General features: G+C 44.3%; 2 long non-coding RNA genes across 4 annotated transcripts in view; both read right to left on the reverse strand.

Annotated features, from left to right (window-relative positions):
• The window catches only part of LOC127150582 (uncharacterized), a 191,938-nt gene that overhangs the window by 100,562 nt on the left and 65,192 nt on the right, over nucleotides 1–26,184 (reverse strand). For 2 of the 3 annotated variants that reach the window (XR_007822991.1, XR_007822990.1), the window contains exon 1: nucleotides 10,440–10,797. This is a non-coding gene — a long non-coding RNA (uncharacterized LOC127150582). Of the gene's footprint in view, nucleotides 1–10,369; nucleotides 10,418–10,439; nucleotides 10,798–26,184 lie in introns of those variants that run through there. The other variant, XR_007822989.1, reaches the window with a different exon arrangement.
• On the reverse strand, nucleotides 18,870–22,048 carry LOC127150581 (uncharacterized). Its single transcript, XR_007822988.1, has 2 exons — nucleotides 21,964–22,048; nucleotides 18,870–21,676 (listed from the first exon to the last, which is right to left on the reverse strand). It is a non-coding gene; the product is annotated as an uncharacterized LOC127150581 (long non-coding RNA).

The raw sequence follows: 26,184 nt of genomic DNA on the forward strand, positions 1-26,184 counted from the left end.
AAGGGTCAAAGAATTTGAGGACGAAACGACTGATTTCAAATATTTTTAGGAGTGGTATTATGAAATAGCTCTCCAAATAAGGAAGGAGAGGGTCAAAGAATTTGAGGCGAAACGACTGTATTATAATATTAATAGGAGTGCAACGAAAGAAATCCATATAAAGAATTGAATAATAATCGTCGGGCTCCTCTCCTTATCAGTCGAGCTGCCCTTGTTCATTGACTTCCTTATCAGTCGACTTTCTTCGAACCTCCAAACAAACCTTCGCTCCTCTCCTTCTTAGTCGAGCCGCTTTCGCTCCTTCGCTCCTGCACAGTCGTTTCGCTTCGCGCCGGAGGACAGGTTTCATATTCCATTGAATGACGACTGTAGGACGGAGGACAGGGTTCGCAAATTCTTTGCTCCTTCTACTACGCAAATTCTTTGCGCCTTATAATTGCCTTTTTCTGACTTCTCTTTCTCACTCTTTTCTTCTTTTCCATTCTTTGATCAATGAATGTGGAACAACCCCTACCCAAAGACTTCTATAAGCGTCTTATTGTCCTTCCAAAAAAGCAAGCTCGTAGAGTCTTCTTTCATATGGGCGTCTTTCTCCGCTGGATCGAATGTCAGGGAACCTTTTCTAGTTGTCTTTTGTATGACTGTACTAATATCTTCAAAAGATGAACTCAATAGTCAGAAGATTGAATAGGGAAAACCCAATCGCAGGGAAGGCAGAAACTTTCACTCCCCCTGACAAAGGCCTCTGGCTTTCAGGCAACTCGAGCTGATGATAGAACGGACTTCTCCTAAGGTCTCCTAAATAAAGGAGGAAAGGGCTCAAAGGGACACTTTCTTTTCAGTCTCGCTATCAATCTGAGGTGAAGCCCCGCCATAGACCGAAACATCACTTTCTGGATTTACCTAACAACTCGCTTTTGACCGAGAAGGAGCTTGACGACTTGAATGACTAACTGGCACTGAAATTGGCTCGCATGCCTCATTCAAGAGACTAGATGCCACAACTTCATAGTCTGAGTCTAGGCTTCAAACTTCAAACCCCGAAAAGGGAACTAGCACTTTCCGGTATACCAAGGGCAAGGAAAGCCGAGGCAAGGTCAACTGAAAGGGAATAGAAGGAAACAGCAACTGGATCCTCCAACTCTTCTGACTCCAGCCCTTTGGTTTGGTGTGCCCTACGCACGATAGAGAACGAGCTCTTTTCGCCCTACGACTGCATAGGTTCCAAGCTATTCTAAGGAGTCACCGCATAGAAGCGATATCGAAAATCTCTTATATATTTCTGACTGATCCAGTAAATTACATCATATCAGAAAGAAGAAAGAGTCTCCTACGCCCAAGAAATCCCATATCCTTTTTCTTCTCTTTCGCAGAGCTTTTGATCGTTCGTATAGATTGAGTTTCAGAAGTTATACGGAAAGTCCTCGCACTCATAGTAGGCTTTCAAAACCAATGAATGGAAAATTGCATCCTTCCTTTAATTGGTAAAAGTAGCCAAAACTAGCTCTTCCCTATTATCTATATTCCGACTGATTAATTCCACTAAAACTTCTTGGACTTGAAACCTCAAAATAATCGAAAGCCTAGCCTTCTACGGCCTACTAAAAGTCAGAAAGCTGCGGTTATTCCATAGCGAGACCTATGTTAGAAAGATTGAGTGGAATAACCTAGGCTTTCTCTTGTTTCAAAGCAACCTTCACCAAGGCATCCTTATCTTGTCTCCATCAAGCATCAAAAAAGAAGCTTGCTTTTCTTGTCCGTAATCCTTAAGGCTTGATCTTCCCCTTCTAGCCTCCTTCTCCGTCTGACTTTCTTCTTCTTCTCTTAAATAAAGAGCAGCTAATCAGAGATCTGAGAATTGGCCGCGCCAATAAGTTGATATGAACAAAAGAAGATCATGAAAGATCGAATTCAGAGAGATCTCTAATTCCGCTGATCTTCCTCTTCCTCTTTCTCGTGAACTCCTATCCTTATATTAGCCTTCCCTTACTGTTCGCGCTTTGTCCCATGTGTCCTAGCTTCTTTCGTTCATCAGCTCTTTCTAGGGAAGATCAGAATCAAGGTCAGACTCCTTCAAGAAAGCCTACCATGAAAAGGGGTTCTCTTTCATCACAAGAAAAATGGAAGAGGCTCGGAAGTTCATAATAAGCGGAAGACTCAGGAGGCAGGGGCTCAGTCCCACCCCTACCGCCCCGTGGGAATCGGCACATCAAGGGGGTATGAAGAATCGGAGTAGAGCTCGACAGCAAGCACAAAGGAAAGCGCTCTATCATTCCCTTTTTTCTTCTTCAAGTGGAAGTGGGGGCAAGGAGAGGATAAAATCGGCTATCGGTCTCCCTACTTTCTTACTCAGACTCATGAAACCGAGACTGGGCCTATACCCTACGAACTTCCACAGTCAGCGACAACGATGTGGTGGCCACTCCCCGATCTCTCATGAGGCATCCGAAAGAGTTCACAGCAGTCAACGAGAAGTTAGCATTGGCTTAAGACGGGGAAGTCAGTAAAATCGGTAAATGGGTCTTGCTCATAGCATACAAATCACCTATGTTCGAGCATTCAATATCCGTCTCGCATATTTCATATCCTATCTGGAACGATTGATCTTGCTTCTCATATTTTCATACCCTAACTCGGGGTGCCCCCCTAACCTGACGCGGGGTTCCACTCCTTCTAAGGAGTTTTCTGCCACTCGATAGCAGTAACCTATAGAAGAATAGACTGAGTCCCCGCCTAAACGGATAGTTCCGATCAGAGTGTCATGTTTCCGAGTGCCATCTTACTTACCATTCGTGCTCTTGTCGAGACTGCTGCCGGTAGAGCCTAACCATTTTTCTTGATATGTAGAGATTCAAATCTTTTGAATATGCCGCAAAGCTCATGCTTTTTCTTCAACAACTACAGGGGACCCTAGTCTAAGCTGCCGCAAGAACAGAAACTGATTCTACTGAATTCCCCTAATAAGCAGGCTTCTCTTCTGCTGCAGCCGCTGATGAGAGATCTCATTCCTTTCTACCAAATATCCGAAGAAAGATGATCTCTGTCTTCGCGCAAACTAATAGTTAAGACCTCCCACGTAGCGGGAAGTTCCCACTCTAGCTGCCTCTTTCTCGCTTCATCCCTCTCTCCTGACTTTGAGCCTAGGCTTTCTTCCTCAACCTCTCCAATCCAAACTCCCTAGAACAATCAAAACTCCAAAAAACGAAAATCAACTACGAGTTTTTTTTTTGATATTCTAGTTTGATTTTCTTTTCTTTATGTTCTATTTTATTGTTTGGTTCTTGGTTGGTTCTTTGCCCCTCAGACTGAGGCTTCTTCCGAAAGGGAGACTGAGGATTGATTCCTCCTCCCTTCCCCTCTTCGCTTACGGGCACCGTCGATCCGGGATTCTAAGAAGACTGATTCTATTCAATGGCACAGCCACTGACCCTTTACTCTCTCACATATTCTAACCTCTCCCTCTGCATGGGCTGCTTCAGAGCTTGTTTTCTCGGTAAGAAGCGGGGATCAAGAAAGAGCAGTTGTCCGACTTGCATCCTCTCAAGGTCGTATGGCTATTTTTTGGTCTCATTGAGAATCAAGTCAAAGACTTTGCGGTCCGGAGGCTCGACTGAAAGGAGAGCGAGACTGAATCAATGAACAAGGGCTCGACTGAAAGGAGAGAAGTCAGAACCATTAGATTTAGAGGTCTCGAAATGAAAGACGTTCGGACGCTCAAATCTATGGTTTTTGGTCTATAGGAGGACCAAAAAATAGCCGAAGATCAGAATTTGATTATCGACTACTTATTAGATTTCTATCTTCTGATTTCATTCCCCCATTCGCAGAGCTTTATAAAGAGAAAGAGAAGAGCTTCGCTCGCCTTATATCTGATTCTTTCAATTGCGGGAGAGGATAGGTCTGATTCTTGAATTCTGAGAAGTGCAGTGGGAATAGCTAAACTAGAGCTGGCATCCATTGATAATGAACTTCTCGTTGGCAAAATCGGGATTTGGTCGGTCTAATTCATCTGCAGAAAGAATGGTAGATGAGATGGAAAAACCTACTCATTCGCAAAAACAAAGGGGAAACCGTAGGCAAGAGGGTGGAGTGGAGAGCAAAAGAAAGGGGAAGAAGATGCTACCAAAGAGCTGGGAACAAGCCTGGTAAACCGCGTAGTGGGGGTTGGCTTCCTCTGAGGCCCAGCCCGTGACTTGCCCAAATCAAGAGAAATTGAGTGCATTGATCGCAGATGAGAGAGAGGGGGAGAAGTTCCCCTCCCTTCTGACCCCTGAACACATTCATCTTCTCCCTTACGTGATAGGGCTCTAAAGCCAATCCTGAAATTTCTTCTGAAGAACGAGATTACCGAGATCTCACTCTGAAACGGAACTCAATTCACATCCTTGCTTTCCTTGAACTTCTTTCTTTCAAACTACTCCTACTCCGCCTTCCACTAGGCTTTTCAATCTTCTTTGAACCTACTCTTTCTTGTTTGAATGTGTCTCACATAACCTATTCAAAGACGGACGATTCCTCTAGCTTTCCCTAGCAAGAGAGAGTCCCAGGTGACGAAGGCTGATTATTCCACACACCAAGGGTGCATCCTCAGGTCTGTATGGAGCGGATTGATGAAAAGAAAGTAGGCTGAATAATCCTAATGTGGGATTCGACTTGGAGGTAGTGATGGTAGGGTCTGGAACAACCGGAGTGCTTAGAAGGAAGTGCTCTGGAAAGGGCTGGTTTCCTAATCTGAATTCATGAACGGCTAATATCCCCCCTACCCTACGACCAAGAAGCAAACTCATCCCATCCGTGCATAGGTTAGGGGCCCCAGAATCCGGATCCGTGTGAATAACGAAATGAGGTTAGACCTGGTGCAAGGGTTGCCAAAGGGAGAATGAGATCCGATCGAAGAACTTCTTGCCTCTGAGCCCTAATTCTTTTTGGAGTTCTTCCTCGTCAACAGATCTAATAACGGAAGACCTAGTCCTCTCCTGTCCCGTCTTTCTTCTGCGCCTCGTCCGCTCCGTGGGATTCCTAATTCTTCTTTTCATGCGGAAGAAAGTTTACACGTCAAAGAAAGGTCAAATAAGAGTCCTTTCGACTAAGAAGTATTGACACACACCTAAAAAAAAGGAAAAGAGAAAAAAGCCTTTGATTTGAGTAGCGATCCGATCGAAGAACAAGAACTGAAATGGCAACTCTCACTGGTAGCCGCCTCAATGAACAAGGGGCGGAAAGACCTGATGGTGCAACTTCCCTCTCTCTACTGCCTCTGAAAGGGCAAGGGAAACTGCCCGTGGCTCGAGAAGCCTGGCCCTATCTTATGACTTTCAATCCCCCTAGTAGGATAGTCGGACTGATTTATGGTAGGCTTGATCTTTCTTTTCTTGTCCTTTCTCTTTATGAAATGAGTCTTGATTTTTGTATTTCATCGTCGGGCTCTCATAAATTCGGTAAGGACTTCGCTTTCATTCAAAGTCTTTGACTTGATTCTGGAGTCGAGTTATTTCATAACCTAACGGAGCCTTGTTCATTGACTTGAATTCGATCTTGATCTTTCTTTACTTGTCTATTTTATACATCTCAAAATAGAGTCAAAAATATATATAGTTTAGAAGTGGATTTCCGCAAATTCTTTGCTCCTTTCATTCTCTATATTATTCATGAATCCGTAGAAAAGATACTCATCAAAATTCATGATGTGCCAAGAACCAGATTTGAACTGGTGACACGAGGATTTTCAGTCCTCTGCTCTACCAACTGAGCTATCCCGGCCATTTCCGACACATTATCCTTCTTTGAATAGATGACTTTGGTCTATTAAGAAGAAAGAGATAAAAGGCTCCGTAAGGAGTTGACCTAGACACAAACAAAGAAAGAAAGATCAAGCCGTCCGGAGGCTCGACTGAAAGGAGTCCAAGATTCAAGCTGAATCAATGAATAAAGTCATTGAATAAAGTCAACTCAGAAATTCCACACTCAAATAGCTCGACCGCGTAGGAGGAGTAGAACAGAGGTTCAAAGAAAAGTGAATATGTCCTTATCAATGAGACTGATCGATGTTCTTGGCTGGAAAAGAAAGCATGAACAAACTAGCACAACCTGAAAAAGGAGTGAAGGAAAGAGATTTCCCGACCTTCTTTTCCTACTAATGCAAATGCCCTTTTCATCCTTACTTAAATGTCTTTCTTTCTGATGATAAGAAGAGAATGAATTCGAGCATTGATGTCTCGCTTTCAGTTACTGACCTCGTAATAGCAACTCAATTCCCTGTCCGGCTTAGTTTAGTCCTCTCTCCGACTCTGATTCTTCATCTCATGCTACTTCATGGAAGAACAAAATAAGGATGCCTTGGTCAGAGCTAGTCTGCAGACTCAAAGTAGGTAGGACGGTAGGTAAGAGCAGCTAGTCTGCAGAACCTAATACGGTAGGTAAGAGCTAGTCTGCTGCCGATCCAAAGGAATGTTCCGAAACAAAAAAAAAAAAGAAAGATATGAAAACCTCTTGCTGCAACTGGGGCCTGATTCCCCCCTTTCTCCCCTAGTCAGCATCTCATGCTACAGATTCAAGGGGTTCCGCAACCTATTCCCCGCCTCGAAACCTCTACTCTATTCTTTCTTTCTTCTTTCTGCTCGAGCAAATAAATAACCTATCCTAATGGCATCCGCCATCCGCCTGTGGAATGAGGAAGTCGCTGGGGAAGCTGAAGTTGGTCTCGTCCCCGTGTTCGCTTTTCTTGCTCTTATTTATCATATTGTGTATTCTAGGATAAACTCCCACTCCGCGGTAGAAAGAGGCAGAAGCCAATAAAGAGGCCGTCCCCACCATAAGGCATTGGATGACGAAGGAGACATAAGAAAAGCCCACTACGCGGGGGGGGCACCAATAGAACTCAAAATCAGAGAGCTAAAGTTAGCGAATAAGAGAAGAGCGTCAGCGGGAAGCTAAAGGTTCACGCTCGACCCTTGGCATTGAGTATAAAGAAAACGTAGCGGTTTGAGACCGGGTTCAGGATTCTTCCTTCGAAGAGGTAGGGTTGCAGGAGATTTTTGCTGCTATCTCTATCCCCAAGGCAAGAGGAAAGAAGGCTCAATGAAATATGAGTTTCACTCACAAAAGACAAAATGGGTTTCAGGTCCCCACTACCATGAGTGAGTTCTCGCTGCTTGCTTCTACAGTACGGTCGGGGAGGAATAGAGGTAGGACTTATTAGCAAGGTAAGATAAAGCAATCAAGGGCCATATCTCCAGCATCTTTCCTCCAAAAATAGAACCGCACTACGCGGATAAAAAGGCAAAGGTTTTCAGACTACTCATCTGGAGTAGCTTAATTAGTGAATATTGAGAAGCGACTGGGAAGAAGGTTAATATTCCATTTCATGACTCCTAACGGAGCGGTCCGAAGGACTTGTTTATATCCATATTAGCTTTCCTTCCTCTCAAATTCCAAATCTAATTCTTTATTCTGAAATCTGATTTTCACCCTTTATGAACTTCGTTGCACTCCTTTGAAGGATAAGGACTTTCGCTTTCAAGTCCTAACCTTTGTATCCCTTCCTAACCTCAGTCGAGTTCTTTGATTGAGGGCCTTGACCCTCTCCTTAGAATTTTGAGTCGAGTTATTTCGTCTTTGAAGGGCTCCTTCTAATTGGATAAGGAAGGAATGAGCTTGAAACTCCTACTCCGCCTCTCCTTCCTAACCCCTGATTCAACCCTGATTATCATCATTGACTCCTTCTTAGTCGACTTTCTTCGAACCGCCCCCTTATCATTTGGAGTCGTCCGGAGGCGGTATATTGTTCTGATAATCGTCGGGCTCCTCTCCTTCCTAACCTCAGTCGAGTACCTTCGCTCCTCTCCTATTATCTGAAAACGTAGAGTACCTTCGCTCTGAAACCTTCCTAACCTCAGTCGAGTGGCTTCGCTCCTCTCCTATATTTTTTTTCTACGAGTACCTTCGCTCTGAACCTTCCTAACCTCAGTCGAGCCGCTTTCGCTCCTTCTTTTATGATAATTCAGTCCCTTTCGCTTTATGAAATTCCTTGTGAATTGACTCCTTATCAGTCGACTTTCTTCGAACCGCCCCTTAGAATTTGGAGAGTGATTGAATAATGCACTCCTTCTAAGTCGTTTTCGCTTTCTTTATGAAATTCCTTGTTCATTTGACTCCTTATCAGTCGACTTTCTTCGAACCCTTATTATTTGGAGAGTGATTGAATAGATGCCACTCCTGAAAATATTTGAAATCAGTCCTTTCGCTTTCTTTATTCATCTTTGACCCTCTCCTCTCCCTTACAGTCGACTTTCTTCGAACCGCCCCGTGGGAGTCGAGTTCTTCCCTGAACCTCCGGACCCTCAACTTGCACTCCTTAACAGTCGCTTCGCTTCGCGCCTACTCCGCCTTGTTCATTGAAAAAGCTTGAATCTTGGACTCCTTTCAGACTAATTAAGCTACTCCGCTCCATTCTACATGGATCAAAACAAGTCCTTCGCTGCATTCTAATGGATCAAAATCAGTCCTTCGCCTACTACAATCAGTGGAATTCACAAGTCCTTCGCTCGTCTAGTGACTTTCTTTTTTCGATCATTCTTTGAGCCTTGTTCATTGATTCAGCCTTTGTTCATTGATTCAGTCGAGCCTTCGCAAATTCGTCTAAATCTAATGATTCCTTTTTGCACTCCTCTCCTTTCAGTCGAGCCCTTTTAGTGTGGAATTTCTCAAATTCTTTGAGCCTTAAACAGTCGTTTCGCTTCGCACCGGAGGACAGGTGAATATGGATTTCTGACTCGTCCTACGTAGCTTAATCTTCTCTCATTCTTTGAGCCTTCAAATTCAAAGGATAAGTCCTCGCAACCCTTGTTCATTGATTCAGATGAATATGGATTTCTGACTCGTCCGGAGGTGAATATGGGAATTTCATGACTCCTAACTACGCGGTCCGAAGTGGAATATGAATATGTCCTTATCAATGAGACCACAGGTGAATAGGGATTCAGACGACTGAGGACGGACTCCTTCTCCGCCGCAAACAAAGCTATATTCTCAAAACTAGATAAAGTTGGATAGGCTTGAATCTTTTTAGTTAGGTTTCAAGTCCCATAACAAGAAAGCCTAGAGGTCAAATGAGTAACTCCACAAAGGGAAGAAGAAGATCAAATCCCTTCCTTCCAGACTTCCAAGGTTATCTTTCATTCTCCGTTTAGGAAGAGGAAGAAAGCAGCTATCCGCTTCGGTTGAGGAAAGCTATCACTCATTTTCCGTGAAGATAATATCTCAGTAGTTATTACGGAATTGAAGAAGAAAGAAGACAGAGAAAAGACAAGAACAAGATAAGGATGCCTTGCTTGATCTTTCTGGGATTCTCTGAGACCACTGTTGGATCGTATAGAAAGTGGGATAATCCCGTTGGGGTGTGGATCACACTGAAATTCTCTGTTCAGAGAAAAACGTACGTCAAATGAGTTCTCACTTTCTTTCTTTGTGTGACGGGAGAATGTGAATAGGTATCAATCACACCCATGAATTAGGACATCTCTCTGAGTATTTAGTGAATGTAGACTTCCAAGGCTCCGTTAGGAGTTCAAGGATCAAAGAATTATCGATGGTAGTTTTACTGAAACTAGGAGACAGACCTTTTCCTACAGACACAACTCTCTCTTCAAAGAATTTCAGGTCAAATTAGACGGAAAACCATCACACTCTTATAGCAAGAGATTAGGGCCAATTATGGTATTCTCATCTATTTTCCAAGAGAGAGAACAAGAAAGAAGAGCATTTCCTCCTCGGCAAGTAGAGTGACCGGTCCGTGGTAGTTTCATTCTGCTAACTCCCTTCTTCGAGTCGAGTTCGAGTTGCTAGAAAGAAATTCGTACTTATTTTAGGTTCTGACTTCGTTCCAGTGGACTCTATAAATATGCATAGCTGTGTCTTATGAGGGACTGATATTATATTAATGGGCTGAATTTGGCTTTGCTTATGCCAGCTAGCTTTTTTTTGTAGGCTTGTTAGCTTCGCAAGCTCTGCTCTAGAAGCTGCTTATGCTTATATCAGTGGGTTAAGAAGGTGGTACCGCCCCGTGGGAGTCCTTTTGAACTTGAGTTACCGTTCTCATCCGCGTAGTAGTAGTCTCTATAAGCGGGGCTAAGCGGAAGATTTTCATACCCTATTCTGGTACTATAGTGATTACCACAGGTAAAGGGTTTTCTTCCTCCTTCCTCCCTTGTTCATTCAGGCTCCTTCAAATAGTTCAGGGATCAGGACTTCGCAAATTCTTTGCGCCTAACCTTTGTATCCTTATTTTCTTGAGTCGAGTTATTGAATTTCATAATAATCGTCGGGCTCCTCTCCTTATCAGTCGAGCTGCTTCGCTCCTCTCCTTCCTAACCTCAGTCGAGTACCTTCGCTCTGAACCTATATTGAAAACTACGAGTACCTTCGCTCCTCTCCTTCCTAACCTCAGTCGAGTACCTTCGCTCTGAACCTATATTGAAAACTACGAGTACCTTCGCTCTGAACCTTCCTAACCTCAGTCGAGTGGCTTCGCTCCTGTCCTTCGTAGCTTGATTCTGCTTCGCTCTGAACCTATATCTGAAACTACGAGTACCTTCGCTCCTGTCCTTCGTAGCTTGATTCTGCTTCGCTCTGAACCTATATTTTTTTCGTAGAGTACCTTCGCTCCTCTCCTTCCTAACCTCAGTCGAGCCGCTTTCGCTCCTGTCCTTCGTAGCTGGATTCTGCTTCGCTCCTGCACAGTCCTTTCGCTTCGCGCCTAACGGAGCCTTGTTCATTCTCAAATTCTTTGAGCCTCCTTGAAGTTCCGGGAAATGGTTTCTATCCAGTTCCTTTGTCAAGCCATTCTATTGCAACCTTGAAGAGGAAAGAAGGAAGCCAGACTTGTCTTTATAAGCTTAATAAGCCATCGTCCTTCTGCTCCTAGGTTACGATTGGTTCATGAACGATAGAAGTTAGGATTCTCAGTTGAGGAAGAGTCTGATTTCAAGATTCTCATATGTAGAATAGGAAGAAGCGGTCTTAGCTTAGGATTTTCGTGCTGCGACTAAATCCTTCTATTGAGGCCGATAGAGGAAAGCATAGGGAAAAGAGATCAATGAATAAGGATGCGAGAGGTTGAGGAGCCTATATAGTATAGAATCAGCATCTTACTCTTCACCGGCAAGCTCAGCAAGGAGAAAAAAAAAAAGCCTCAAACTACTCTTTATCTTAATGGGCAAGGAACTTCTTTCAGAACCGAGTCTGAACTTTTTTTAGTGTCCAACCTTCCTCCAACAATTTCTCCAGTAGCGGCTACGAGAGCAGTCAGAGCGGGAACTGAGACTGCACCAGTCAAGTCATCAGGCCTATTCTCTAGCTGCTGATTCCTTCTCTCTCGGCCAGCCCTTCTTTCAGTTTCATGTCCGCAAATCGGATTCTAACTCTTAGGAATCTCTATTGTCTTCTGCATAGTAAGACGATCGGACATAATCCTCCATCAACAGACATTCCAAAGACCATGACTTGCGCACCAGACCTTTACTTCCTTGCTCTGATCTTGCGAAGAATGCTTTTTCTAATCCTCAGTGCTTGTAAGCCTGAACATCTAACTGTAAGCGCTCTTCCATTATTTTGATCCCCGCTTTTCTTTCGGATACCTTTAGGATATATGCTCTTTGGCTTGTTAGGACAGTCTCCAAGTCCTGAATCAAAAATCCCCCAGGTGCGAAAGGTGTGGGCAGTCAAGGTTTCTAGCCTTTCAGAAGGGGCATAGCCAATTAACATATTCTTTCGTCATCCGAGGAATAGAAAGGGCGGAGTGACCGCGGAGTGGGTGAAAGGCGTGGTTGACAAGGGTTCAAAGAAGATGTGAGATCTGAGTATCCCTCATTATATATCAATCATCATGAAGAAAGAAATTTGTTGTCAATGAGATAGCGTTCCTGACGTACTGGAGTTATAACATTTGAATTTCTCAACCATTCCACGTTCCCGAAATCTGAAAGTAGATCTATCGATCCAAATTGTCCATCAGTAATGGGGGTTCGTGCTTTAGCACTTTGATTTCAGCTTTTCCCGGGGAAAGAGCAAGAAAACAAGCTACCAATGAATAAAGTCAAAGACTTTGCGAAGGAGTCAGAAATCCATATTCACCTTCAAGGTGCGAAGCAGCTCGACTAAGAAGGAGAGGAGTGCAAAAAAGAAAGATTAGACTTTCACCTGTGGTCTCATTGATAAGGACATATGAATCTGTCCCTCCGTCTCATTGATAAGGACATATTAACCTGTCCGAAGGACTATCCATATTAACCTTGGGATTTGACCCTCGACTAAATGAAACCAGTGAGGACTCATGAAAGAAGGAGAATTTCTGAGTTGCACTCCTTCAAATTTCAAGGATAAGGACCCACACAAATTCTTTGCGCCTACGGAGCCTTCCTAACCTCACTCGAGTTGATTGAGGGCTTTGACCCTCTCCTCGCAAATTCTTTGCTCCTCGCCTTTCTCAAATTCTTTGATCCTCTCCTATATCTGAAACTACGAGTACCTTCGCACCTTTCAGATGAATATGGATTTCTGACTCGTCCTACGTAGCTTAATTAGGACCTGTCCTTCGCATCTAGACCTCTTATAATTCTACGGCTCTGAACCTTTCAGTCGAGCCGCTTTCGCTCCTCTCCTTTCAGTCGAGCCGCTTTCGCTCTGAACCTTTCAGTCGAGCCGCTTTCGCTCTGAACCTTTCAGTCGAGCCGCTTTCGCTCTGAAACCTTCGCAAATTCTTTGCTCCTACTCCGCCTCTTGACTGATTTATATCCAGTCCTTATCAATGAGACCTGTGGATCAAATGGAAAGCGACAGCTTTTATGGAATTTCATGAGTCCTTCGGACTACTCGTCCTCCGTAGCTTAATCTTCTCTCATTCTTTGAGCCTGAACAGTCCCTTATTACTCCTACTTCCGCCTCTCCTTCCTAACCTCAGTCGAGTTCTTTGATTGAGGGCCTTTCACCTCTCCTTTCAGATGAATATGGATTTCTGACTCGTCCTACGTAGCCTATTATATGGTTCTGACTTGCACTCCTAATAAGGGATAATGACTTTCGCTTTCAACTCCTAACGGAGCCTCTCCTTTCAGATTCATTATGGATTCAATTAAGGGTCCGTCCGAAGGTTATGAAATAACTCGACTAATTAAACTACCACGGACCGGTGAGAAGAATGAGAGAAGCGACTGAAAGTTAAGGAATTCTCCCTTATTTATCGCCCTTCAATTTAGAAATAACTCGACTCCAAAACAAAAGGATACAAAGGTTAGGCGCAAAGAATTTGCGAAGTCCTGATCCCTGAACTATTAGAGCTCAAAGAATTTGAGAAATCCATATTCAAATGAATTCCGGTTTTTTTGAAGTCGAGTGCATAACCTATCCTATACGGCTAAGCCCTTTCTATCCTATATTTGGGGTCTCGACTGATGATTACCTTGATTCCGACTTCCGAGACTGCGATACCGTCCCGCTGGCATCAGGCTTGACGAACTGAGAATGAATTGATCACAAGAAAGAACTGAAACTTCTCTAAGCTCAGGGGTTGGTTAGCATATTCCTTTACAGAAAAACTGGGAATGATGACTCCTACTCTGCCTCAGCTTATTCCTGAAATACAATGGCGGTCGAGCGCTTTCCTTTGTGCCTCTTAGCTCTCGAGTGATTCCTCTGCCTCAGCTTATTCCTGAAATACAATGACTGAATACTGAAAGAAGAAGATAAGGACCTAGTAATCCTCGACCCTTGCTTCTTCTTCAACTCAAAGACCGACCTTGAATCTCATTTTCTCGGGGTAGAAGGATGAGAATCATTCAAAGAATGAGAAATCGCGTGGAAGAAGACTACTCGTCCTCCGTAGCTTAATTAGGGGAGCAAAGAATTTGCGAAGAGTCAAATAGAAAGATATTTGCAAGAATATTGAGTGATTTTAGTCCGGAGTAATTTCATGACTTTATTCGCAAATTGCGCCTTTGTTTTCTTTGACGTAGAAGGAGGATGAATTCGGGGGGGTGAAGACGAGGAGTCTGACCTTTGCTGATGATAGTTAGAAGATGAAATAAGATAAGAAAGCTAAGAAGATCATGAAAAGTTTTCTGTCTCATTCTTTTTCTCTTTATTTTTTCTCAACTCCTCTCCTATATTGAAAACTACGAGTACCTTCGCTCCTCTCCTTCCTAACCTCAGTCGAGTACCTTCGCTCTGAACCTATATTTTTTTCGTAGAGTACCTTCGCTCCTCTCCTTCCTAACCTCAGTCGAGTACCTTCGCTCCTCGCATATTGAATTGCGCCCTTCTCTCTTTCATTTCATTAATAACTTCAAGAGTCATCGAGTCTGAGTTAGCATTCTCAGTTTAGGAATCGGAATCAGAGGCAGGGGTAGAGGAATCCCCCGTCGGTCGGGGAAGAGTGAAAAGATCGGGATCGATCGGAAGTTGATTTGCTAGGCAGCGGAATGAGATCTTGAGTCAGAATGAGAGAGAATAAGTAGGCTTTGGGTTGAGGCATCATTCTCATCATTCGTAAGCATGATTTGCCAAGGCCTCTTCGCCCTCTCTTCTTTCTTCATTTGCGAAAGATCTTTTCTACCCTTGATTGGGAGTTGGCTTACCGGAGTGAAAAGCAAGGTTATAGCTCAAAGAATACCCAATGATCATCGAAGAAGAACTTAAAGAGAAAGAGAGAGGCTCCGTAGGAGTTGAGAAGAGGGCACGGCGTCCAACTCTCTTCTGATCCTCGTCCTTGAGATAGAGCTTTTCCCTCATAGTAGCCCACCAGGTAATATCGCTGTCTGCCTTTGTGCGAAAGGCGAACTTTCCCGCTACGTGGGTTAGTAGGGTGAAGAACTGGTATTTGTCCTAATTGAGAGTGGTAAGCAAATAGACACCAGAACTCAAGACCTCTTCTTCGACTTTTCCTCTCGACTCCTTCTACGTCTTTGCACGACTATGAAGTCTCCACAAATTCTTTGCGCCTCTCCTTTCCTTTATTTTTGATTGAGGGCTTTGACCTCTCAAATTCTTCGATCATTCTTTGAGCCTCTGGACTTGTTTATATCCATATTCACTTTCTGAGAAATAGTAGGTTCTATTAATCGTCGGGCTCCTTTCAAATTCTTCTCAACTCCTCTCCTTATCAGTCGAGCCGCTTTCGCTCTGAACCTTATCAGTCGAGCCGCTTTCGCTCTGAACCTTATCAGTCGAGCCGCTTTCGCTCCTCGCAAATTCTTTCCGCCTCTCCTATATCTGAAACGTAGAGTACCTTCGCACCTGAATTTATCTACGAGTCCCCAAATTCACTAATTAAGCTAATCTGGACCTTTGTTTTTATTGGTTTTCTAGGTTTCCTCTCCTTATATCTGAATAGTAGGTTCTGCCTTCGTCTCCTCTGGAAGGATAGGCTTTGATTTTCTGACTGAACTTTCTAGTCCCATAAATCAGAGATTAGGAGTCTTCGTACTTATTTTAGGTTCTGTCCTTGCCTCCCTCCTCTTGAGTCTTCTCTGGCTTCTTATCTGACTTGCCTCCGCTTCTTCTGACTGAACTTGATCCGGGTCCGTGGTAGCTTAATTACGCTTCGCGCCGACTTATATCTTCTTCTTATAATCAGAACTGGTTTATCAAGTCATAACTATTTATTCTCTGATAGAATTCTCTCTTTCTTTAATGAGTTCTTTCTTTCTTCTCACCGGTACGTGGTAGTTTATGCTACTTTCTTCGCGTGTCCAGCCTGTAGACCTCGTGGAAGGCATACTGGTGCACGGTCTCCTTCTTCCACCTTCCACTCCCGATCGATACTGATTCTTCTTAGACGGCTACTACTGAGACAGATTTCTCTTTCTCTTCCACTCATTCCTTTTCTTATGTGAACTGCTTTAAGGATCAGGATAGCGGCTTAGTCGAGAAGCTTTCCAGCATCTACTACTCTACTCGGGAATAGAATAAGCAGGAAGACTCCTCGATCCCAACCTGAAAGATAAGATGGAGATTTCAGTGACTTCTCGCTGCCTATTGATAGATAGCCGAACCCTACGGAAAGGGAGAAAGAGCAATGAAAGAAGGTTGAATGACTCGCAAATTCTTTGCGCCTCTTCTTCTTACCTGTCTGATTCCGAAAAGATAGGGACAAGTCCTTCTACCCTATCCCTACTTTCGTCTTCATCCTTGAATGATGAAAGAGAGAATTCTGACTCTTTCTTGATGAAACTCGGCCCTTCCCCTCTCCGGGATCCTTCCAGTCGAGAAGACGACCATTGATTTCTACCCTTGATTCAGAAATCAGGGAATAACTCAACCACCGCCTCAATGAACAAGGACTCTGACTTATCTGAATTTCAAAAAGATCTCATGAAATGCGTGGAAGACTCAAACTGCTAATTCACTGAGAATTCCTCTTTCTTTCTTCTCTCTCATTCCACTTTCAAACTGTGAATAAACCTCTCGCTCTCGTCTTATTCAGTAGGTAGAGACTGATCCTTTATCCTCTTTTCTTTCTTGGTTCTTTTGGAATCTCGGACACCCGAAAAACTCCTTCTACGCGGTTGAGGAATAGCTTCGCTTTTTCGGTACAAAGTCAATGAACAAAGGAGCGAACTCATATGATTTAGTTGGTGGATAACTAGTGAGAAGACATTATTTCATAGAATGTATGAAGAAAAAGAGGATGAAGTATCCCCACCTGAAAGCGAGCGAGAGGATACCTTCCAGCCCTAGGATTTGACTCATCCCCAGTTTCCACGGCGAAGGACCGAGACCATGAAAAGGCCATATAGGTGAGACCGGGTGCGGGTAGAACGAGAGAAAGCTAAGTTAGCAGCTACGATTGGGATCTTTGTAGTGATGTATAGGTTCACTGATCTTCATCCTTGAATTTCTTCCTCTGAAAAGGGCAAGAAAGAGTACTCGGCCGAGACGGAAAGAATCTTTGAACCGGTCCGTGGTAGTTTAATTGGTCTCGCTTTTAGTTATGAAATGGAGGAAGAAAATCAGTCCCTTCTCCGCCTGGGAATCGAGCCTTTATGAACTTCGTTGCACTCCTTTTAAGAATAATGATCAGTCTTTATGAAATGAGCTTCTCGCAAATTCTTTCCGCCTCTCCTATATCTGAAACTACGAGTACCTTCGCACCTTTCGTTTTGAGTCTCTTTATGAAATGAGCTTTGATCCTTCACAGTCGCTTCGCTTCGCGCCTCCGGAGTCCGAAGGACAGGTTAATATGGATGAAATAAGGGTCCGTCCGAAGGTTATGAAATAGCTCGACTCCCACGGGGCGGTTCGAAGAAAGTCGACTGATAAGGAGTCAATGAACAAGGAATTGAATAAAGAAAGCGAAACGACTGTATTATAATATTAATAGGAGTGGTATTATTCAATAGCTCTCCAAATAATAAGGGGCGGTTCGAAGAAAGTCGACTGATAAGGAGTCAATGAACAAGGAATTGAATAAAGAAAGCGAAAGGACTGAATTCTCATAAATTCAGGAGTGCAACGAAAGAAATCCATATGAAAAAATTAGTCATTGATTCAGTCGAGCCCTTTGTCAAGAATCAATGACCCACTACGCGCTTTGAATGAGATCTTTTCCTCGTACTTTAGTAGAGAAAATGAAAGCGATCTGAGCCGTCCGACTTGCATGTGAAAAGGCCAGCGTGAATATAGATACCCTCTCTCCTTGATTCCGCCCCGCTGAGTTGGAGAAGAGTTCCAGTTCGATCCTTAGAAGGAAGACAGTCAGAAAGAGTCCGGTTGAATGAGTCACAGAAATAGGAAGCGAAGCTCTACGACCAATGAAAGGTGTGAAGGAATAGAATAGGTTGGGGAGCAAGGTCAGATACATCCTTTTGAAGCGATAGCGATACTAATGAAACTACCACGGACCGGTGTGAAGCTGCCTAAAGCTAGAACTTGTTAATATAGTCTTTTGACTGGAATTCAGAGGTCCGACTATCCACTGAAAGTAGAAAAAGAAGACAAGAGGGGCAGGGGATGAATATGCTCCACCAGCCGAGTTTCATGAAGAAGAAAAAGTAGTAGGGTCGGTGCCCACGTAGCGGTATGAACGAGACCGAGTTGTAGAAGCAAGCTAGAACTCAGCTACATAAGAGAAAATCTGATTCGGGTCAACTCCTTGCGGAGCCTTGAGTACTATTGTTACCAGAATATCTACCGAGTATGAACAAGACCTCTGATGAGAATGAAGAAAGGGATGAGGCTTGAGCTTGAAGTTGCCTTTTTAGTCAGACTCTTCCTTGGTGTGCTGACACGAGGCCATGCCCCATTCCCCCTTCTGACTCGACAGTGGTGAGAGAGAGCAAGCTACTTTATGGGAGTCAGTGGGAGAGGGTAGAATATGCTACTCCCCCTCTTCAAAAAAGAAGTAATCTTCCCTGTAAACTCACTATCAGTTATAGAAGAATTTTCCCGAGCGAAGAATATCTGTTCTCTTCTCTTTTCTCTCATAGAAGACCTACTGCGCTCAATCCCTTGCTTCTTGCTCCAACTTAGGAGTAGGGGCTTGAGAGCCTTTTTCCGACCGAAGGCTGCTATGCTAGTTGTAGCGCTCCCGCGCTTGACTAATAGTTTCTCAAGTCAAGGGGACTTTATCATGATCTTACGAATCTACAACTCTCTTTACTGAGCGAGACTCTACCCAGATCTCAAGAATTTGCCAAAGAGCCTTCTTCTAACTAGTTAGAATTGAGAATTGATCCTTTTCCTTCGACTTAGGTGGAGCAATCCCCGAACTCTCGACAGAATAGAAAAGAGGTTTTGATTCCTGTGTAGGACACCTCAACGAACTCATGTGGACACTCCTTAGCCCGAGGACATCAAATACGATATACTTAGTTGTCAGATCTTCCTTTTTCTTTTCTTTACTGATTCCTCTCAATGAAATTTGCCATGTTGCACTAAGTTACTTACGGATGTATGCATGTGGTCCGGGAACACTTTGGGGTGAACACCCATCCGAACAAGTAGGGTCAATAGTTTAGCATTTAGGCCGTAACATTTAGCAAGAAAGAAAGATTGAACCCAACAAGTGCTCTCCGAACCAAGCTAGATAGTTTCCTATCACTAGGCTCACCAACCAACCTGGACTTTTCTTTCTCTTATTCCTACCGGTCCGGAGGACAGAAGTTTGAGTGGTCCTACGTCCGTCCTCAGGCATTGAATGAGTGGAATGAAAAGCTCAAATTCTTCGATCATTCTTTGACTTTATTCGCAAATTCTTTGCGCCTCACTCTCCTTTCAGTCGAGACCTCTGGAACTCGTCCGGAGTCCTTGAAATCTTCTTTGAACCCGTCCGTAGGACTTGTTTATATCCATATTAGCTTGAATTCAGCCTTTGTTTAAATTAAACCAGTGAGGACTAGTTTAATTAGCCTGTGGAATTCTTTCGTTGCACTCCCGTAGTTAGGGGCAAAGAATTTGCGAAGGGACTCCTTTTCTCTGATTTTCTTAGATAAATGCCTTTCGCTTCGCGCCGGAGGACCCGTCCGACCGCCCCGTGGGAATATGTAGGATGAAAGGACCCAGAGATGCGGATGACTCAAACTTCTTCTTCTTCTGAACTTATGGGATTCTTTCCAGCCTTCCTATATGACATAAGCGCTCTTGGGGCCGGCCATTCCATCTTTTCTTTGAGAAGGTCGTATTTGATGGTCGGCGTGGGCGATAGGCTGAGCTTCGTAGACTGCCTCCCCAGCCCTTGCAAAGACTGAGCGAGAACGGTCAGGGGCGCACAAAGAATGTCGTTGCGCGGGGATGCGATTCGCCAAGCTGGGGCAAAGAAAGCCGTCCGGCCCCCCACCGGATTAGGAATGCGAAGGCCTTTCGAAGGAGAAAGGAGACCCGGGAAAGAAAGAGCTATGCTATTGACCGACCCTTCTTATCGCTCCGGGTTCCGATCTATATGACCTCCGGGCGGTACAAAGTCAACCTCTGTAGTAGAGGCAGGCAGGTAGTAAGCTAACCTTTCTGAGTCTCTTCAAGGTGGTAGTTATACCACCTCTGACAATGGAAAGATCTCCGTGCGTGATAAGGAATCCTAGAAAAGATCGATTGAGACTCCCTCCCCCGGTCCCACGAAGATCTCTACGTACTGTGTCCAGTCCAGGACAAGATCTTCCGGTCTGCGTGCGTGGGAGCAGCTCAAAGAAAGAAGAGTCTGGTCTGAATTCTGGCCCGGCCTGCCCGTCTGCTGCTAGGTCCGGGAATGGCGCCAGGCGAGGGCGTCAACTCATCTGGAGTAGCTTACTCTGCTGCGACCTGAATTTGATTCGGCCGGCATAGATCTCATGAGACCGGCCCACTATTACGACGAAAAAAGCCCTGCCCTTTTCCTTCGCTACTAGGAGAGTCCGCTACTTCTATTAGCGCCGGACCTTGAGTCGAATTTCTCGTGTGTCATGTGCAACGTCCATCAATGATGGTGAATTAATGTCCATTGATTTAGACTCCTTCTCCCCCTTCCTAACTACGAATAAGAGAGAGAGGAGCCCGAACCAAAGCAAGAACGAAAACGGATGAGATTCACTCCCCATTCTCTCTTAAATAAAGCTCGCCCTCTATAAGTACCAACCAGAAAGAAGAAAGCCTACTCAAAGTATATGGAATAAATCAGTCCGACTATCGATACCTCCTCTTGTTCTCTTCCCGCCACGAGAAAGACGCTGAAAAATGAAGAGCGCGCGGAGGCTCAAAGAAAACAAAGGTCCTCAATGAGAGACTCCGTAGGCTAAAAAAGCAGAGGAGGCTCGACTGAAAGGAGTCCAAGATTCAAGCTGAATCAATGAACAAAGGTTGAGAAGCGACTGGAAAGGAGCAAAGAATTTGCGAAGGCGCGAAGCGAAGCGACTGTGAAGGAGCGAAGGAGCGAAAGCGGCTCGACTGAGGTTAGGAAGGAGAGGAGCGAAGGTTTGTTTGGAGGTTCGAAGAAAGTCGACTGATAAGGAGTCAATGAACAAGGGCAGCTCGACTGATAAGGTTCAGAGCCCGACGATTATTATTCAATGAAATAACTCGACTCAAAATAGAGGCGCAATGAAATATGCGAGGAGCGAAGGTACTCGTAGAAAAAAATATAGGAGAGGAGTTGAGAAGAATTTGAGAGCGAAAGGAATTATCCCTTATTATTCTTAGGTGGGAGTGCATTATTCAATAACTCGACTCAAAAAGATAAGGATCAAAGCTCATTGAATAAAGAGAGAGCGAAACTCCTTCATTATCAATGAGAAGGAGTGCATTATGTTTATATGGATTTCTTTCGTTGCACTCCTGTTAAGAATAAGGAATTCGCCCTTGTTCATTGACTCCTTATCAGTCGACTTTCTTCGAACCTTACTATTTGGAGAGTGATTTCAGAAAATCAAGGGCTCCTTCTTTAAATCAGTCGTTTCGCTTCTCCCCTCTCCTCTATTTGGAGTCGAGTTATTTCTTCAAATAAAGGGCTCCTTCTTTTATGATAATTCAGTCGTTTCGCCTCAAATTCTTTGACCCTCTCCTTCCTTATTATTTTGAGAGCTATTGAATAATACCACTCCTAAAAATATTTGAAATCAGTCGTTTCGCCTCAAATTCTTTGACCCTCTCCTTCCTTATTTGGAGAGCTATTTCATAATACCACTCCTATTAGATTCAGTCGTTTCGCTTCTCCCCTCTCCTTACAGTCGAGCTATTTCATAATACCACTCCTTCTTTTATGATAATACAGTCGTTTCGCCTCAAATTCTTTGACCCTCTCCTTCCTTATTTGGAGAGCTATTTCATAATACCACTCCTATTAATATTATAATACAGTCGTTTCGCCTCAAATTCTTTGACCCTCTCCTTCCTTATTTGGAGAGCTATTTCATAATACCACTCCTAAAAATATTTGAAATCAGTCGTTTCGCTTTCTTTATTCATCTTTGACCCTCTCCTCTCCTTATCAGTCGAGTTTCTTCGAACCTTCCTTATTTGGAGAGTTATTTCATAATACCACTCCTTAACAGTCGTTTCGCTTCGCGCCTCCGGACGACTCAAAACGATAGGGGTGCGAAGCAGCTCGACTAAGAAGGAGTCAATGAAGAAGGGCGTAGCTTATGTAAAGTCGTGCAAGTTGACCTACTAAATAAGGAGAGGGGCGAAAGCGGTCAGGTCCGCCCCCATTCGAATTACGTTAGGAGGCTCAAAGAATTTGAGCTTTTGCCAGATCTAGAGAGATACTACGAGTCCTCCGTCCCAGATTCCATCGCCGCGGCCATCTGGTTCACCGCTACTACCAAAAAGTCTCATGCTTACCTGACTCTTATTGATTATTGATTATCTTGGACCCCGGTCGTGCTTCTGGTTTCCATTCCCATCATCAGATTTCTGAGAAATCCCCTCGTGCTCCGCCATCAGAACTTGGAGTCCGTATCATGGTGAAGCCCACGTAGCGGTAAGGCTGTGATTCTTGCTCAAAAAAGAGACCGAAGGCCTGAGAGTTATTGGCTCGTCCAACCCGGCAGCATTCATGAGTCGCTCCTTCAACTGTCCCTCGGAGACAGGGTCGAGAAGTACCATGCATCCTTGCCCCCCCGTCCTTTCTTTCCTTCCGATCCTCTAAGTCGAGCCTATTATTTCCTAACCGATACAGAGAATGAAAGAAAGACAAAGAGTGATTTTTTCCGAGAAAGAAATAAGAAGAGCTGATGATCTCAACTGATAGAACGGAGTTGAGTTCCTTCGCTTCGCACCGTGGGCTTCCTCTTTCTTTCCGGTCTCGCTCAATTACATCGCTCCTTCCTTCAGTTTCCTACTATTTAGAGGCTCCTGCGCCAGCCTTTTTTTCTTAGTAAAGTCAAGCTTTGGCTCCCTAAAGACCAAAGAAATGGTTAAGGGGGGACTTCTGCAACGGGCTATGCCACCCAAACCAACTGAGGGAAGTCGCATTCCGTCCCATCGCAAGCACCTACAATGTCATGATCACATTGGTTTACCCCTTTTTTCATGGTAGTTCAACGGGCGGTCGCCCCCTCCAACAAGAAAAGGTATAAATATGGAAACTTCTCTGCCATTTGGATCGGAGAATTTATGGAGGAAATCGGGTTTGCAATTTCCAGAAACCACACGATTATATAGCCAAAGGGAATACGCCGCGCCTAAAATCATCCCAAGCGCGGCTAATGTGGCTACTAAGCTATTTCTTTGGAAAGCTCCTACTGAGATGGGAAATTCCCCGATAAAGCTGCTAGTACCCAGAGTAAACTCATATTGGCCAAAGTGAAAGAGAAGGAAATGGTAGAGAGATTCGGCATGGTGCTCACTGAACCTCCGTAATATCTAACAAGTCGAGTCTGATGTCGGTCATATAGAACACCAACACATAGAAAAAGGGCTGAAGGAACCAGTCCATGACTTAACATCGGTAGAATGCTACCTCCAATTCCCTGTATGTTCGATAGAGCCAAAGATTCCCCCCCACTGATACGAGTACGCCGATTACCCCCCCGAACCGTACAAGATAGTTACCACCTATCATACGGCTTTCTAACGGCACTGATTTTTCTGGTTGTTCCGCTCTGTCGATCGATGGTAGTATAAGAGATCTGTAAACCCCCCGCAATTCTTTACATAATGGTTCCTGCTTTCTACCCATAGTTAGCATGTATCTCTCCGGGTCATACTTGACGTATCACATCCGTCACCCCCCACCCCAACTCTATCTTCCTTATCAGTGAACCGGAAATAGTGCATAGATACTATGAAATGCTGCGGGGACGAGAGGAGGTGAGATACTACGATCACGTAGAGAAGTGCTGCCCTTCGGCTCGGCAATATGGAACCTCTCAACAGCTCCCCTTCCTTTATGAGGTCCTATCGGGATAGGTAGGCCCAAGCCTTTCCCCTCTTCCCGACCGAGCTTCCCCACGGCTGAAAAATAGGAATTGAGGCCGTCAAAGAAAGGCACCGGCCCCCCACTGGGATTTGGCTTTCCTTATCTACGTGCGCACTGCGTCAGCACTGGCGAAAAAGAGGTCGGCTTTACTGAAGAAGAAGGATTGTGCGGGGCCCATATTTTGGCCGAGTTTACCGTACCCTCCGGCCCTTCTATTACGCGACCGTCAGATTTTCTTACCTTTGACCGCAGTTACGCCAGAAAGAAAAGGTTCCACACGAGCTCCCGTTCTGCGGCGTGGTGGCAGGACCGATAGGGGATTGGCTCCGAGTGTAGATAGAGTCAAATCTGCAGGGGTCATGCAAATACATAGGCCCCTTCTCTTTTGGATGAATGGGGTTATTAAGAAGGCGCTTTCCGATCTACGGTCCCTCGGAGCGAGGGGTTAGGCAGGTAGTATGGGCCCTCTGACTTCCAGCTATGTGCTGTGCGGCTCCCGCGAAGCGAATGAAAGGAAGCGAGAAAGAGCCACCCCCACGGAGCGGTTTTCAGACTACTCCGAAGGAGGGACGGAAGTAGCTCGACCATAGGAAGAGGGGGCGGAAGAAAAGAAAGTTTCAGTGGAAAACCGCGGAGTGGGGGGCTCAAAGAATTTGAGAGAAGCTTGCTTTTTTTGTTAGTAGGTTTAGAAAGAAAGCCTATCCTTGAAATATAAAGGGTCCAGATGGTCCGGAGGACGGGTTAGTGGTTTTTCGCAAATTCTTTGCTCCTAGCGGAGGCGGAGTAGGAGTCTCATTGATAAGGACATATTCATATTCCACTTCGGACCTGCCAAGATAAGGATGCCTTGGTTACTATTTGCTTTTCTCTTTCTTTATTGAAAGGGCCTTTATTCATTCAGGCTCCTTCGTCGAACCTTTACATAAGCTACGCCCTTCTTCATTGACTCCTTCTTAGTCGACTTTCTTCGAACTGGGAGTCGTCCGGAGGTTATTCTTTATATGGATTTCTTTCGTTGCACTCCTGAAAATATTTGAAATCAGTCCTTTCGCTTTATGAAATGAGTCTTTATTCATTGACTCCTTATCAGTCGACTTTCTTCGCCCCGTGGGAGTCGAGTTATTTCATAACCTCCTTTTTCTTGAGCAAAGAATTTGCGAAAAAAGAATCTGGACCTTTTTCTTTCTCCATATGAACTTCTTCTTAGTAGGAAATAAACCAGGAACATGAAGGAAAAGAAACTATAGGATGAAGTTTGAGTCATCCGCAAATCTTAGTGAATGAACAAGTCCGACGTATGGTAGAGGACTCGACTGAAAGGAGAGGACTAATTAAGCTAGTCCTCACTGCTTGAATTTCAAAGGTCCAGGTGACTAGTCTTTTAGTGGAATCTTCAAAGTCCGGAGGACCTCTTTGATCCACTAAGTCAAAGATGGAGCGCAAGGCGGAGTAGGAGTTGCGAAAGGAGTCCAAGATTCAAGCTGAATCAATGAACAAAATGTTCGTTGAGGGGCTCGTAGATAAATTCAGGTGCGAAGGTACTCGTAGTTTCAGATATAGGAGAGGCATTTCTCTAAGAAAAGAAGAGAAAAGGAGTCCTTCGCAAATTCTTTGCGCCTAACGGAGGGAGTGCAACGAAGTGAATAAGGGGTGAAAATCAGATTTCAGAACAAAGGCTCAAACAAATCAGGTCCTTCGCCTACTTACAATCAGTGGAATGAACAAGCCAGATTCAACTACGAGGACGAGTACTTCCATATATATTAGCCCTTGTTTATCCAAAACTTCTGTCCGTACTTTCATCCTACATATTCCCACTTAGCGGTCGGACTCATTCATGGAACTCAAACTTCTGTCCTTCGGACCACTGAAAATACGGATCAATGAAATATGACGGGTTTGAATTTCAAGGAATAAAAAGAAGAAAAGCAAGTCAATGAACAGGGGCGTAGAAGGAGTACTAGTCAGATTCCCACTCCTTCGATCATTCTTTGAGCCTCCGCTCCGCTTCTACTCATAAACAAGTCCAACAAGGAAAGCCTAGGATAGTGGTCGGCCGGCAGAAAGCTCGCTAAGCTTCCGAAACATCGTAAAGAGAGAATGAAGATCTCATGAAAGAAAGAATGAAAGAAGAAAATATGAAGAACTCGAAAGGTAGGCAAAATCTTGTCTTTTCTCTAGATTCAATGGTCGAGAAAAGAACGGAGTTGAGTTGCAGAGCTAAGAACCTACTAACAAGAAAAGCAAGCTTCTATTTTGATGCTGGAGGAATAACCTTCCCCTTTCTGACTCTTTCTCGCATATTCTAA

This window comes from Cucumis melo, chromosome 8 (genome assembly GCF_025177605.1).
Source record: "Cucumis melo cultivar AY chromosome 8, USDA_Cmelo_AY_1.0, whole genome shotgun sequence".
NCBI classification, from domain to species: Eukaryota; Viridiplantae; Streptophyta; class Magnoliopsida; order Cucurbitales; family Cucurbitaceae; genus Cucumis; species Cucumis melo.